The sequence below is a fragment of the Oryza brachyantha genome, chromosome 2 (genome assembly GCF_000231095.2).
Source record: "Oryza brachyantha chromosome 2, ObraRS2, whole genome shotgun sequence".
In the NCBI taxonomy this organism is placed as follows: Eukaryota; Viridiplantae; Streptophyta; class Magnoliopsida; order Poales; family Poaceae; genus Oryza; species Oryza brachyantha.
In genome coordinates, this window is record NC_023164.2 from 8,628,584 (window position 1) to 8,644,142 (window position 15,559).

Below are 15,559 nucleotides of genomic sequence, written 5' to 3' on the forward strand. Positions count from 1 at the left end.
TCTCATGGCTAAAAGTTTTGAAGATTCTGACGATGACAACGAGGTAACTGGTCCTTCTAGTGTTGAATATTTTCAAGAAGTGATTGCTAGACTTGGTTACAAGATTTCTAAATTTGAGAAAAAAATTAGTCAACAAGAAGTTACTATTGATTCTCTTAATATTGAAAATAGTAAATTAAAATCTCTTGCTTCTAATGATGATGAATGCAAATCGTGTGATGTTTTATTTGCTGAAGTGAATGCTGTAAGAGAAGTTAATCAGAATAATTGCAAAAAACTTGATGTTGTAACCAAGAAATCTAGAAAACTTGAATCCTGTCTTGCTCTTAGCTTTACAATGAATACTAGATTGGTTGATGAATTGTTCTTGGCTAAGAGAGCTTTAAACAAATGTCGAGTTGCTGTGTTTGCTAGTTCTATGTTTAACTTGATTAGCTCTAAAAGAATCAAGCAATCTAGTGCTAAACCTTGCTTGACATGTCCTGCTAATGAGATGAAACTTAAACATGCTTTGGAATGTGTTAAACAAATGGAGGAAGTTGTTAAAAGAGATGAAGTGATTTCTTGCAAAAATTGTGCTAGTTTAACTCAAGAGGTTTCTTATTTAAAAAGTTCTTTGCAAAGATTTTCTGATGGAAAAAGGAACCTCAACATGATTCTTGATCAATCTAAAGTTAGCACACACAATCGTGGTTTAGGTTTTGATTCTCATGTTCACTTTTCTAGACATCCTACTACTGTTTTAAATATTGTTCAGAATGGTGAAATTTTGACTGAACCTGAACCTAAGACCACTGTATTTAAATCTGCTGGCATCATGTCTTCCTTGAGTGCTTCTTCATCAAAAGTTGTGAGCGCTAAACATGTTGTGAATGCTAAACCTGCTTTTAACACTAAATCTGTTGTAAATGCCAAACCTGTCTTTAGTACTACATCGGTTGTTAATGCTAAACCTGCTATATCAACTTGTGCTTCAACTCATCGTGATAAGTATACATGTTCCTTTTGTGGCAAAGATGGTCATATTGTTGGTTTCTGTTTTAGACTTGCTAGAAAGCAGAAAAAGGAACGGAAAATTGCTTTTGCAAAACAAAGATGGCAAAAATTGGCTTTTACCTCGAGACAGGCGGTTAGACTGCAGCAATACCAGCAGTCAAACCGGTGTTATAACCCCCGTCAGAACGGTGGTAAAGCTTTGGTCAGACCGCAGGTTCCTAAGCAGTTAAACCAGCCTTGGGAGCATTTTTCTAAAAGGAAACATATTGAATTTTCTACTGGTTATGTTCCTGTTAGATCTGGTCGTGTGTCTCAGTACTGGATTCCTAAATGTTTATTATCTAACCCCAGTACTGAGACTTCGGCATCTGCTTATGCATAGGCATTTTTGGCGAGGAAGGAGAACGTGTGGATTGTGGACTCCGGTTGTTCGCGACATATGACCGGTGATAAAAGTTGGTTCTCCTCTCTCGTGAGGGCATCAAGGAAGGATTCAATCATCTTCGGTGATGCTTCTACTAGTACGATCACTGCAACTGGATCTGTCAAGGTAAGTGACAAATTTACATTGAATGATGTCGCTTTGGTTGAAAATCTAAAGTACAATTTGCTCTCCGTTTCTCAAATTGTGGATGAGAATTTTGATGTTCTGTTTAAGAAAAGTGGAAGTAAAATTTTTGATTTTTCTGGAGATGTTGTGCTTAATATTTCTCGATATGGAAGAGTTTTTAAAGCTGACTTTGAAAGTAGTATTTCTTCTGAAGTTATATGTCTTGTTGCAAAGTTTTCTAAAGATGTGATGTTCTGGCATCGCAGACTTGGACATATTGGCTTTGATCATCTAACTAGGATTAGTGGTTCAGATCTTATTTGTGGTTTGCCTAAACTTAAAAAAGATGTTGATTTGGTTTGCTCGCCATGTCGTCATGCTAAAATGGTTGTATGCTCACATACTCCTATATTTTCTGTGATGACGGATGCACCAGGACAGCTCTTACACATGGACACTGTCGGTCCGGCTAGAGTGCAATCTGTTGGAGGAAAGTGGTATGTGTTGGTTATAGTTGACGATTTCTCTCGTTATTCTTGGGTTTTCTTTATGGTTACCAAAGATGAGGCTTTTGAACACTTTAAAAGTTTGTATCTTCGGTTGGCCATTCAACTTCCTGGATCTTTAAGAACCATCCGAAGCGATAATGGTGGAGAGTTTAAAAACGCTTCTTTTGAGAGGTTTTGCAATGAAAAAGGTGTTGAACATCAATTTTCGTCTCCCCGGGTTCCTCAACAAAATGGTGTGGTTGAAAGAAAAAATCGTTCTTTGGTTGAGATGGCTAGGACTATGCTTGATGAGTACAGTACACCTAGGAAATTTTGGGCTGAAGCTGTTAATACTGCATGCTATTTCCAATCGTGTTTTCTTGAGATCAAAACTTAGAAAGACTTCTTATGAGCTACGTTTTAGACATACACCTAAGATTTCTCATTTACGTGTTTTTGGGTGTAACTGCTTTGTGTTAAAGTCTGGGATTTTAGACAAATTTGAATCACGCTCTCGTGATGGACTTATGTTAGGATATGCTGCCCATTCTCGAGGTTACCGTGTACTTGTTTTAGAAACTAACAAAATTATTGAGACTTGTGAAGTCACTTTTGATGAGGCTAGTCCAGGTACTAGACCCGAAATTTCAGGTACAATATCACAGGTTCAGGGGGAGGATATATTTGTGGAGGAAAGTGATGACGAGGACGACGACGAAGTGTCGGCTGGTCAGACCGGTGGCACAATGTCAGTCAGACCGCAGGCAGAAGAGCGGTCAAACAGGCCCGGAGGATCTTCCTCATGTGCTTCAGGTGCGGATGGTGGTGGACCTCCAGAAACCTCTAGTTCGTCAGAACAGGGTACAGAACATGAAAATTCATCTGAAGCCACTGCTCCACTTCATATTCAACGACGACATCCTCCGGAACAAATAATAGGTAACTTGGATGAACGTACTACAAGGTCGAAGGTAATAACTCGTGATTTTCATGTGAATTCTGCTTTTGTTGCTAATTTTGAGCCCAAAGATGTTACTCATGCCTTAACTGATGAATCGTGGATTAATGCCATGCATGAAGAACTTGAGAATTTTGAAAGAAACAAAGTTTGGTACTTAGTTGAACCTCCTGTTGGTCATAATATTATTGGAACTAAATGGGTTTTCAAAAATAAACAAAATCAGGATGGTTTAATTGTTAGAAACAAGGCTAGACTTGTGGCTCAGGGTTTTACTCAAATGGAAGGGTTGGATTATGATGAAACTTACAACACACTCGGATTTGGAATTTGGTATTCTACTTCATCTTCTATATGCTTGAGTGGTTATTCGGATGCGGATTTTGGAGGCTGTAGAATTGATAGGAAGAGTACCAGTGGTACATGTCATTTTCTTGGTACTTCATTGATTGCATGGTCTTCTCGAAAACAATCTAATGTTGCTCAATCAACTGCTGAATCTGAATATGTTGCTGCTGCTTGTTGTTGCTCCCAAATTTTGTGGCTTATCTCAACCTTGAGAGATTATGGTCTTACTTTTGAGAAAGTTCCTCTCTTTTGTGATAATACAAGTGCTATTAATATTGCTAAGAATCCTGTTCAACACTCACGCACTAAGCACATTGATATTCGTTTTCACTTTTTGAGGGATCATGTTGAAAAGGGAGATGTGGAATTAAAATTTGTTGATACTACATTGCAATTGGCTGATATTTTCACGAAACCTTTGGATTCTTCTCGATTTGCTTTTCTTCGGGGAGAATTGGGAGTTATTCATCCTTTTGGCATCAATTAAGGGGGAGGTTTTGGCTCCGTGTTGCATTTTCCTCTTTTGATTTTGTTTTTGCATACATGTTTTAATTAATGCATGGTGTGTTTTAAGACAAAAAATAAAAAAAAGAGGAAGAGCTTTGTTTCGTGCCTTTAGTATATTGTAGTACTTGCTTGCAATACTTGTTAGAGAATATGATTAGTAATCTAGCTTGTCTGCATTTTTGGTTTATACATGAGCTTTTGATATTGCTTTTAAGGGAGATGATGCATGACACTTAAATTCTATACTTGAATTAAGTAAATATGCAATATTGATGCTAGCATATGGGTTGTTTTTAAATGCTTATATATATGCTTTATTGATTTGTTATTCCTCAATAGCTTTTTAAATTGCTCAAGAGAATAAAAAATATCTATGAGAGAAAAAAATGAATACCGAATCCTTGGACAGTCTTGACGACAAGGACGTATTCGATGTGAGCAAAAATAATGGGTGCCGAATCCTTGGAAACAGTCTTGACGACAAGGACGTACCCGGAATAATTGAGAGAAAAAAAATTGAGCAAAAAGACTCAAGTAAAAAATGTTAAAAATTCTCTTGGTAATTTTGTGCTAGAGCTAATTTGAGAAAGAGTGATAAATACAATGGGTATATATGTACAGTATTTATTTTTCAATCTATGTGCTGGTAACGATGTTGCATTATAACTCTTTGAAATCATGAATTCTTAATGTTGACTTGATCTTCATTGCCATATCTCAAGTTCATGGTTTTACTTTAGTGCATGCTTGTTAGTTAGCTAGTCACTTTTTCTACCTTGTTATTGCAATACAAGTTCTTGAGTTACTATTGGTACATTGCAAAGCTCTCCGAGAAAAAAATGAAAATAAAAAACCTTCATTGATGAATTCATTGTCAAAAGGGGGAGAACAAGGTAAAAAAAAAATTTGTGCATATTTGTCATACTCAAAGGATTTTCTTTCTTTTTAAAAGTGAGAGATTTTTGCATTGCATGCTTTTTGGAGTTACTTCAAAAAACAACAAAACAAATTTTGAAGTGTTTGCCAATGTGTTCATCAAGGGGGAGATTGTAAGATCATAAGCATGATTAATATTTTCTGATGAACAATTGGCTTGCGATTTGGTTTATAAATTGAATTTGGTTTGGAAACAATTAAGGTGTTGGTGCGAGTGTGTGTAACTAATGTGAGTCAGGTTGTGATATCTGTGCTCGGAAACGGTTGGTTTATCTCTAGTTGTGCAGGTGACTTGAGGTCAATATCGATCAATGGCGGTGGGATCGTGACTAGGCTTAGGGAGGAGCTGAGGTCCGAACGATCGAGGATGCCAGATGACGATATTGAATACGAGTTGGCACATGGTGGAGCAACACCGTGTGGGATGGAATCGTAACGGGCTTCACATGTTGTGTGTGTAAGCGCCGGAAAAATCGGGAAGTAAATCGGATCAAAACTGGATGAGAAAAGGAAAGAAATCTGCTACAGGTTCGGACACTGTAGCAGCGTCGTTACTGTAGCGCGCGGCACTGTAGCAACCGGACCGGATTACTGTAGCGGACCCGGATTACTGTAGCGCGGCGGGTACTGTAGCAGTCGGACTACTGTAGCACGCCTGATTTTGGCATGTTGGATTTAATTAGGAAAACTAAGAGATGAGCCATATTAGTATAAGGAGTCCTACTCCTATTTGAGCCATATTAGTATAAGGAGTCCTACTCCTATTTGGTGATAGACTTTTCGATATAAATAGAGACCGATGGGTATGCCCCCGGTGTGCTTTTTGTGAGACTTAGTTGTTGATTCTAGATCGACGATTTTGATAGGAGTGCTGTTGGTGCACTTTGTAAATACCAGTTGATGCAATAAAGCCAAGATCATTCAATCTACGTTTTCGGCTTTCATCTATTGGTGATTTTTTGGATTCCGACGATCCGATCGACGTCATAGGAATGGCGCGATTCGATGATCTGCTCGGCGGCACATGAGCGGCGCGATCAAGATAACGGCGACACAGGAGCGACGCGATCAAGGTAGCAAGCCTGCGTCAATTTCTTCGACAGAGGTAATACTTTATTCCGCGAAAGATTTTTGGGTTTTGTTTTTCCTACCATTCACCCCCCCTCTGGTAGGTTTGTTTGATCTTGTTCGATCCTACAGGGTTGGCCGCTGCGGCTTGACGCCAGCAGCGGCCTAGGGGGCGCGGCGACAGCATCCAGGGCGCGGCATGAGGACGGCATCCGGGACGTGACAGCGGTGGCATCTACGCCGCGATGGCAACGGGGACGGCATCCACGAGCGTTGGGGGGCATCTAGGTCGCGACGGTGGCACGGATAGCATCCATGGTAGCAGATCGGTGTGCACGCGCGAGTTCGAACTGCAAGACGATGGTTGAGGAGAGAGGAAGTTCAATTTTAGTGTTTCTATCTCCTGCTTGGCGGATGCCCTATTGGACGGATGGATCGATGCCGTATCCGCTGGAGCCTTTTTTTCCACAGCCGCACGCTTTTTTTGGTTTGGCGTACGTGATGCTGTCTCTCCTGCGGATGCTCTAAAGGGTTTTCCACACTTCCAGACAAGTTCGAGGGATGCAAAACACACTTTCTCTAAACGTATATATATCATTACTTTTCTTTTATTTTCAACTTCTTCACACTAAGGTAAGTGCAAACCGTAAACTAACAAAAATGGTAGCATTATTCTAATCGACTCAAAAAAATCAAGTCTCACACGAAAAGAAATCAAAACAGTAAAGCACGATTGGCAGTAACAACAACAGAAGAGCAGAAATAAAGTGCACTCGTAGACCAATATTAATTTGTCTGAATAATCATAAGCATAACATGTCGCTCAAGCCAAACATGGATTTCACACATACCACCAGACTGTAACTCAAGTGAATGAAGACTTGACTGAATTACATTGACATCTGAGATTATATAATGTGAGCAAAAATTAGAATATTATGAATTAGAAGAAGACAGAACATGACTGTGAATGCATAACTTCATAAGATGGAAACAATAAACTTTAGACCAAAAAAGGCATCCAACTTTTAGCCAGATTTCCATATTGGAAAGGATAAAGATAAGAAATAAATGTAACACCTCAACAGTTGAAGTGAAGAATAACTCCAGAATTAACTCCTACAGGATGGTCCATGAATAAAATGTAGTTGAAAAGCAGCAGATGTCATAATGCAGGGCATATAACTTGCAGCATGTGTTATGGGGTGAGGGTGCATGAAATTGCAGGGTACTGGAAATATCAGCCTAATATGTGGTAATGCTTACACAGATTCTGGAAACTACACTGCAGCACCACTACAATACTTTCCAACATACAAATACAAGTATAAATAGTATCTCCAGAAAATAGTGGCTTTTATCCATAAATGTGTAATAGAAACAAAATATGCCTCAAGGATTTATTAGGTGAAGAGTCACTTTTATCCACAAATACAACACATACACACACAAAGTACTTCTCTGAGAATAAGCACAATTCTATTTATTGGACTGAAAATATGCTGTCCAAGTGCAGGTGTTCTGTATCCACTGAATATAATAAGTTCATCACATGAAAGTATGCAACAGTCGGTCACAAACCATCGGGCCCCTAGAACCGCTAACTAAACCAGCCAAGTAGAATTTCATCAGATCCAAATAATTCTTTTTTCTTTATGTGGACAGAGTTTCAGTTTTTCAACAAGTAGAACAAGCAGAATACTATGAACTAATGTTCCTCATGGTCACAAAGTCTTCTCTTTGTGTGTGTGTGTGTTTTCTTGTTGTTGGGGGATTGACTTATCTTTCATACTGTTCATCCCAAGGGATTAAAAGGGTATGATTCTCTCTCATGTGACAAACTTCATGCAGATATAAACCGAGATTACAGGGATGAATATGATGTGGAAGTTGGGCCAAAGACCAAAGTGAAAAGAAAACACTATAGCTAAGGAATTTGGTTGTGGCTGCCACATTGCTGTTCGTCATTGCCACCAGAATCTAGTCATTGCTATTTTCTACCAACTACCAAAGAAATGCTCTTTTAGTTCTCATTTGGTTAGTTCAGAGACAACTTTAAGTGTGACTGGTTGATCTTCCTACCTTCCTGGGGATAACATGGTTCAACAACTTTTAAGTATGGCTGGTTGATCTTCCTCAGGATGACGTGATTCAACAACCTATACAATATGAAAGAACCAGCAGTCAAACTGGTGAAATCCACTGCACAAAAATAAGTTATAAATCCACGAAGTCCATACTAACATATGAGGTGGATGGGGGAGTTGAGGTAGACCGATCAGAATCGAAGTAGAAAGTATATGTGGAAAAATAATAAATTTCAGGATGGAACATTTAAAAGTTTGGAATTGTAAATTATAAATTAAATTCATAGTGATTTTTTATGCTTAATATCTTACCCGGGAATGGAGTGAAGAAAGACCTTTAGTCCGTCTTGACTACCACATGTGAAACCTCCATTTCTTGGGTGGACAATGTCAATATTACGAGCACATACCCTACAGAAATAGTTGATTTCAAAATCTACACAATCTAGACACCAAGTAAAGAAATATAATCAACATAGTACTTCAGTACACTGTAAAAACATCACATCTGGTATTAGCAAGCATTAAAATTTAAAAGCACAAGAATATACCAAGTAGGACGCATTAGACCACATTATAGTTGACCTCTCTCATGCATTGGACTTTACTTGCTTCATAGTTTACCTCCACAAAGAACCAGACAAGATTCTGGGGAGAGGATTCTCTTTTTTGAGCCAACAGATTGCAGTGGTACCATGTACGGCTCTCAAAAACAACAGGATAAAATCTGATATTTTTAGGGATCAGATCATAATCATGGCCCTATAAAAAACAAATTGTGGAATAATCATTAATGCACGTCTAAAAAGTTTTAGCAATTACAATAAAATCACAATGCACAAATCTAAACAATTTTTTAAACAATCACGTTAAATTTATTTTGCCAGAGCATATAATGGTGCAATGATGCAATAGGTGTGGATATAATATTACAACTATACCAAGTTGAAAGTAAAAGGCACTATTTGCTTTTATTTACCACACAAAGGAATAAGCAATAATCAACCTCCAATGTGATAATTAAAACCAAAAGATGGAATATGTCAAACTAGTCTTAAATGCAAAAGAAAAAAATGATGCATCCATGTTACTACACTGAAAATTGAACTAATAGTAACATAGAACAAAATCAGCAATAGTAGCAACACTAAACGACATTAAATTCAGTACCATGTGTTGGGATTTCCAATATATCATAGCAGCTGTCCAAATCCCTTCTGTGGAAAGAAGCTCCTCGGTGTCTGAAGGTGTAAAACCAACGAATTCCAATTAAACAAAATCAAATATATTCAAAGTAAGGAAAAAACCTTCAAAACAATTTTTAGTCCTAGAAATGACAGAACAAAACTGTATTGATGCTTGTTTAATCAGATCTAGCTCTTATATACCTAGGTCTAACCAAAACTACTTCGTTTTAGATCAATGATATTATTATAATACTTTAAATCCTGTCAAGTGCAGGATTTATTTCGTGCCACTACTATTTATAATGGCAAAGTACAACTATTGAATCTGTTTTGTTTGAGGAAGTAATGCTGCTTAGTGCCATGAAATTGATGTTCTACTGCATTGATCATAAATGTCAGGTGCCAGGAATAAAATCGCACCATGAGCAATTGGGGGGATCAGTTTGGTATTACAAGTTTACATGCAACCAACTTATATGCTTTTAAAACATTTATTAACTAAGAACAGTACAAATCATAATAATTAGATTTGTAGCAGCAAGAACTGCCTGGCCTGGCCTAAATGACACAAGAAAAGGAGGCTTGTTCTCAAGTACATGTCATTGTACTACTAACCACTATGATCTTAGCTTGGATGGATAGTTCACTTCTAATTAGATCAATTAAAAAAAAACAGTAAGCTAAGGACCTTAGCTTCATCTCCAAAGGTGTCTTTTTGGCCCATTTTGGCACACTCCCTCTTCTTCCATTCTATCCTATCAAATTCCGCCCAACTCTTTCAATTTAAGCATGACCTTGTAAGTGTATGCCTTATGCTAATTATCTTAGCTAGTAAGTATAGGTCAGTAGGAACATTCTTTTGTCAGTAGAACTATAGACTTGCTACCAGAACTAGACAATTATGGTTGTGCTAGCAGGTACACAATAGCAGCTATAACGAGGTTGGTTTAAGAACAGAGCAAACACGAAAAACAGCTTGATACTGCTACAAAAACCTCCTCTCTTGCTGCGTAAATACATACATGAAGCTACCCTGTTGTCTAAATACCAACAGGCATCTGAATCCATAATTTTAAATAGCTTTGAAATCCTTGACTTTAAACAAATGGGAGATTCATCAACAAATCTCTTTGTGTTATTCTACTATTAATGGACCAAATAATCACTATGAGCTGAAGTCAAAATACATAAAAGAAACTGGGTTTGTACCTATTTAAGCCAAGAAAATCGTTTATGTCGACATTATGGAAGTTGGTTCGATCCACAAAGAGGTACTTGCTCTGCAACTTTGGACTAAATCCAGCGTAGGGATCCCAATTAGGATCTGGGACAAACATGCCATTCTCAAAGATACAAGGGTGGCCAAGCCGTATGAGGAGCTCATCCCGCCAATCCATCATCTTATGAAGCTCCAAGGGTGACGGCACTTCTTTTGACTCATCCATAATGACATCAGCATCCTTAACCTACTGCTCTTGGTCAATGAATTGCTGAAGCCGCAGAGGTGAAGGCGACATAATGGGGGTTAATATGTCCAATTGCTGAAAGTAAGTTTGTCTTATCCCATCGCTTCTAGGCCTCACAATGTCCGCAGGAGTTGAATAGTTGACTTCCATACTGAGAGTCCGTTGATGAGATGACAAAGTTAGTACACAACTACATTTTTGACATACTAGCAAAATACCCATGCTTAGCTATGGAATGTATTACAAAATGTTTTAGGAATTTTTTATCAACTATACTAATATTACTTGTTTAAACCAAATATAAACTATTTTATAATATCAGGAAATACCGTGGACTAATTTGCAAAAAAATTGTAGAAAGCAGTGGGGTGTAGATTCACTGCCACCACTAGAAACACCACTAGAAACATGAAACATTTAAAGTAGTATAGAAACATTTAAAGTAGTATAGGTTCAAATTCGTTCACAAGGAACACATTTTATTATCTGTACTCCTTTCAAAGGGGTACTGGTGAATCTGACACCATCCCATCACTAACTCCCCAATATTCTGCCACTGTCCGTCCCCTCTCCAAAACTAAACATAATAAATGGAGAAGTCGTGGAAGAACTTGGAGCTCTCAACCATGAACGTCCTTGTATGGTAATAAAAAATGGTGCCTTGTATAGTCTGAAAACTTGACAAGCAATTCTAATTATTATTAATTCTAAAATTAGGCTCTAAGATTCAAAATAAATTTCACTTTGCAATGTGCCAATGTGTTTTTTTTTTAATTCTGTAACAGCATGCATGCATTTTGGTAGTATGTTAAATGAGGACTGTCATGCTTCACATCACTAGAATACATGAACTCAACACATAACAGGGTCTAGCCTAGTAATATTGCACAACTAGAAAACAGGATCAGTAATCTACAAAATGGACAGAGGACAAAAGGCGCATTGACGCAGAATTTATCCACAGGGAACACAACAGATGGAAAGGTACAAGAAAAATAAAATGTTTCATATCAACACAACAGGATCTAGCCCAGCAATATTGGTCAATTAGAACACAGGATCAGGGATTAATAACTGATTGGGTGGAGGGCCTTAGACATACTGAAGCAGAATATATTGAAATAAAAGGTTACGTGCTTTTGATATCAGACATACAAAAGCTCATACAATTGGCTTGGTAGCAAGATTTTTTTCTATCAGAATGCTTCCATCAGTTCTGAGTCCATGGTAAAACCTCGAGGATGCGCACCTCGTCCTCGGTCGACCAGATGCGCTGGAAAGCCTGCTTCTTCGTCGGCAGCTGCGGCGCCTTCTCTGATTTGGACGGTTCATCCTCTTCCTCCCCCTCGCGATTCTTCAGCGGTGGAGCCCTGCTGTTGGTAGCGGAGGACTTTACCATGTCCTCCTCCGCTTCCTCTTCATCCTCCGATTACCCCTCATCGGAGGAGTCCGACTCCTCTCCCTTGTTGCTGTCCTCTCCCTTGTTGAGGACAGCCTCCTCCTCCTCCTCCTCCTCCGACGACGACGACGACGACTTGTCGGAGGCGGTCTCCTCCGAAGAGGAAACCCTCGGCGGCGGCGGAGGCGGGGGACGCCGACGGGGAGCGGAGCGGGCCATCGCCGGAGCCTAGGGTTGGAGGTGGGTGAAGGCGCCGGTACGACTTCGGTCGTGGCGGCGGATGGGGAGCGTATACCTTATAGGGTTTGTTGGGGTTACTTGGACCGTTGGATTTGGACCGTTCAAGAAGGGGGAACCCAAGAAGGGGGAAACCCCAGCAGGCGTCTCCTCATCTACCATAATATGATGATCTTTTCTCGTGACTATGCATCTTTACTAATTTATTAACCACGATGCACGTACATATTTTATATTTCTGTTTAAGAATTAGTTATATTTAATTATATTGCTATGTTACTATATATAAAAAAGTTCTAAATTTGTCACTTGTACTCGATGATAGTTAGAGTCCATACATGTTTATATAATTTTTTTCTTTTACTAACATCTTCAAAGAAAATTCAGTTCTGACTTTTATGATAAATTACTGAAATTGTTATATAGTTACTTTATTGTTGTATCTTATCTTCATAGCTTAAAATAGATTTAACTAGTTGGATTGTTGCATTACATCTTGGCAAAAACACGGCACAAAGACGTAACAATGAAATATCACTATTGTCACAAAGAAAAAGTACCATACTACCTTTGATTTCCCTAGGAATTTTTTTTATGCAAAAATCTCTTCTTTCTGTTTGGCAGTTCCATAGTTTGTGATTTTCTGTTACTAGGTGATTTTGGGCAGATGCTAAGGGCAGTCCCAACCCATGGTTTCCATGGACAGTTTTTAAGAGACATAGAGCATAATTAACTATACTTAGAAACCATCCCTCCCAACCCACAACTTCTATAGTAGTTCCTATATGGAGGACAATTTAATACAAGCCAAACAAATAGCAGGATTAGCTGTGTAGATTGCATGTATACAATATGTGGCCTGCACCTATCAGGCTATCACTCAGACAACAATATGCAGCACACACATACGGTCCTGCCAGCAAACACCATAAATTATAGCAAGCATATTCATAGTAATAGGAAAATCATAAGTACCAGGTAACAAAATAAGCCATATTCATAGGCATTACAAAATATAAATATAAATAACAGGTTTCCATCATCCATTTTCTCTCTCGCTGGGTAATGAGAATGCATATATATATAGAGAGATAGTAATCATCCATTCATCTGTCACAGTGCTTGTACTTCAGTGATGCAATTCACCTCCCAAGTGCCACACAGAACTCCAGAAGCAGTCATCTATAATGAAAAGAGTTAAACAATTATATTATTTTTTCATGAACTAAACAAACAATTTTCTGTATAAACTATAATGAAATAATGCACAACAAATTATTTAAGAAAATAATTTTAGTACCTAATTGGAATTCCCAAACTTATTCCAAATATGTTCAATCAAGTCTAACTGAAGTTGCTTATAAGCAAAACGATCATGAATTATAGCGTTTCTTTCCAGTACTTGTGCTATCTCAGGGATAGCTCCATGCGTGATTGTAGCTGGCTGTACAGTTGATGTGCTTGCTTCCTCATTCAAGTTGATAGGAATCTCTTCCATACCCTTCTCATCCTCAATTATCATATTGTGAAGGATGATACATGCAAGCATCACATTTTGGAGATCACCTTGCTCATAAAGACGCGCTGGTCGACGTAAAATGCTAAAGCGAGATTGCAATATTCCAAATGCACATTCAACATCCTTTCTTGCCCCTTCTTGGTGTTGTGCAAACAACTTATGTTTATCAGATTGTGGTTTGCGTATCGACTTAACAAAAATAGGCCACTCAGGGTATATACCATCTGCTAGGTAGTATCCTTGGCTATATTCCCTTCCATTTACACTATATTGCACCTTAGGAGCTTCTCCTCTTAGCTGCTCGGTGAACAAATTAGATTGATTAAGAACGTTAATATCATTGTTGGACCCAGCGACACCAAAGAAGGCATACCATATCCAACGATCATGTGAAGCAACTGCCTCTAGAATGATAGTTGGAACACCATGGTCACCACGAGTATACATCCCTTCCATGCATAGGGACATTTCTCCCAATGCCAGTGCATGCAGTCAATACTCCCTAGCATGCCAGGAAATCCACGATGTTCACCAAGTTGAATCAAGCGCTCTACATCTTCTGTTGTGGGACGCCGTAAGTACTCACCACCAAATACTTCAACCACACCCTCAACAAACATCTTCAAGCACTCTACCGCCGTACTTTCTCCAATTTTTATATACTCATCAAGTTGATCTACAGGGCTGCCATTTGCTAGTTGACGAATAGCCGCCGTGCACTTTTGAATAGGCATTAAGCCAGGCCGATTCAAAGCATCAAATCTCAAGGTGAAAAAAGAAGACCACTCACCAAGGGCATCAACTATACGTAGGAATAAAGGCATCCTCATCCTAAACCTTCGACGAAATATTGTTTCATTGTACACTGGATTCTCTGAAAAGTAGTCATCAATTAACCGTTGTTTGGATTCTTCACGAGCCCTGTAAACATATCTCCTTGATATGAATCTTCTTTGTTGACCATATAAAGCATCCAAATCTTCAAGTACATCAACCATGATTTGATCTGCAACATTTTCAAGTATGTCTTCCTCCATGAGATAATCATCCAGATTGTACAAATCTTGACTCTCATCGTTGTCATCCAATTCAAGATCACTTGGATCCAACATCATGAGAAGGGAAGAATGTAGAGAGCAGAGGGAAGAATGCAGAGAGCAGAGAGAACAACTTGGTTGTCATATACACACACCGGTGTGGTGCTTAGACTACTGCAATTGAGTGTTCATACTAATGTAGGCTGTGTTCAGACTACTGCTGCAGTTGAGTGTTTAGACTACTACAAGTTGTGTTGAGACTTACTCAGCGTTCAAATTAATTAATTTCTGGCAGCAAAAAATAGTGTTCACACTAGATGAAAGAGTAGTTTTCGCACTAGCAGCAAGCAATGTTCATACTAGCAACATTCAGACTATTGAAGCAACAAAAAAAGAAAAGAGACATACCTCAATCATCCTTGTTAAACAAACTCAGCCGCATGCTCTCCAGTGCCTTTTCTCTTTCAGCTAAGGCTTCTTCACTTAATTGACTGGTACTTGCAAACAACAATTCTTTGTACATCTCTAGCATTTTGCACTTTGTTTTCTCTCGTGCTGTTTTATGAGCAAGCTTGGTTGTTTCTAACTTCTTATTTGCCAAACTTTCTTGCAAATCTGTCATCTTCTCACGGTCTATGGTAGCCATCTGCCTTGCTTCAATAAACTTTTCAAGCTTCTCATTTATCGCAGAAATACCTTCTGATGACTTCCTTTTACCATTCCTTTCATCCTTTGCTTTCTTATGACCTATAGGACGCTGCGATGAATCATGTTCA

General features: G+C 38.6%; 1 long non-coding RNA gene across 2 annotated transcripts; it reads right to left on the reverse strand.

The window, feature by feature from the left end:
* Positions 1-6,940: 6,940 nt before the first annotated feature.
* LOC102713440 lies at positions 6,941-12,350 on the reverse strand. 2 transcript variants are annotated; one of them, XR_001549724.2, is made up of 6 exons: positions 11,841-12,350; positions 10,335-10,742; positions 9,109-9,179; positions 8,490-8,700; positions 8,251-8,349; positions 6,941-8,010 (listed from the first exon to the last, which is right to left on the reverse strand). It is a non-coding gene; the product is annotated as an uncharacterized LOC102713440 (long non-coding RNA). The 2 variants fall into 2 exon arrangements; XR_001549725.2 differs by lacking the exon at positions 10,335-10,742 and having other exon boundaries at positions 6,946-8,010.
* Between the last annotated feature and the right edge of the window lie 3,209 nt (positions 12,351-15,559).